The sequence below is a fragment of the Trichomycterus rosablanca genome, unplaced genomic scaffold (assembly GCF_030014385.1).
Source record: "Trichomycterus rosablanca isolate fTriRos1 unplaced genomic scaffold, fTriRos1.hap1 scaffold_229, whole genome shotgun sequence".
NCBI classification, from domain to species: Eukaryota; Metazoa; Chordata; class Actinopteri; order Siluriformes; family Trichomycteridae; genus Trichomycterus; species Trichomycterus rosablanca.
The window spans coordinates 36,575-37,744 of record NW_026947057.1 but is presented as its reverse complement, the minus strand read 5'-3'; the positions used below and the strand labels follow the sequence as shown (position 1 = coordinate 37,744).

The 1,170-nt window shown below is 44.4% G+C and overlaps 1 non-coding gene across 1 annotated transcript; it reads right to left on the bottom strand.

Annotated features, from left to right (window-relative positions):
* Positions 1 to 302: 302 nt before the first annotated feature.
* On the bottom strand, positions 303 to 375 carry trnar-acg (transfer RNA arginine (anticodon ACG)). The gene has a single exon. It is a non-coding gene; the product is annotated as a tRNA-Arg (tRNA).
* Positions 376 to 1,170: the final 795 nt, after the last annotated feature.

The following is a 1,170-nucleotide window of genomic DNA, read 5'->3' as shown; positions in this document are numbered from 1 at the left end:
ACTGCAAGCTGCTTGAGCTACAGCAACAAGGCGCCGAGGAACTAATACACAGAGTTTTGCTCGAGTCCAATCATAAAGGCCAATTCCCATACAGGAAGTCGAAAACCTGGGTAAAAATCAGGAATCCTGACCGCTAGACCATATGGGAAACTGCAAGGCTCAGCACCGGCTGACGCCAGAATCAACCACTTCATTCCGCTCTGCCAAGTCTTCGTCACCTTGACAAGACCTGCATTGTTGGATGCATTGTTGGTGCTCCATACACAAGGAGTTAGAGAGACAAAAAAAAGGCATAAGGGAACCGAGCCAGCCAGGAGTCAAACCTAGAATCTTCTGATCCGTAGTCAGACACGTTATCCATTGCGCCACTGGCCCGTTTGACTACAGTTCGACTTTCCTGAAGCTCCAGCCTCATTTTGGTCTCTTGCCCGAGGAGAGAACAGAAACCTTCGAAGCACGGCATAGAAAAAGACAGTACCGTAACTTGGATTCGAACCGGGGTTGCTGCGGCCACAATACTAACCACTATATGAGCATTGCTTTCCAGCGGTCAGCCACTGCTCCCTGATAGACTGCAGTCACAGTTCCAACAGAACAAGCTGCTTGAGCTACAGCAACAAGGCAACGAGGAACTAATAGGCAAACAACGAGCACAACAGGGTTTGAGTTCTTAAAAAATAATAAATAATCTTAATAAATAATCCAGTCAGTTAAAAACCCAACAAGAAGGCTGTACCTAATACACTCATACCAGAGAAAACACACCCTAACATGCAAGTGCCGTTACAGTGCTAACAATGGTCCACCCAAAAAACATTATTTGGTCAGTTGGAGATCTCATGTGGGGCTCCCTTTCTATTGATATATGGTTTACAGCCTAGTGACAAAGTGTACAGTGCAGCAAATTACAGTCAGTACATTTACCATACATAATAATGTGAAAAGTTCGTACAAATATTAGTCTGTGTGGGGCGAGGGTGGTGTCGATGGTACCCAAGCTAGTCAGGATGCGGTCTAACGTGATGCATTCAGGTCACAGTCTCTCATTGAGGCGTGGGTTTAAATTCCACTTCTGACTGCTAATGTTTTATACAAATTTATGTCTTTAACTCTCTAACATACATAATAATGTGAAAAGATTCAGCAGTTCGTACAAATCTTTGGCCATGT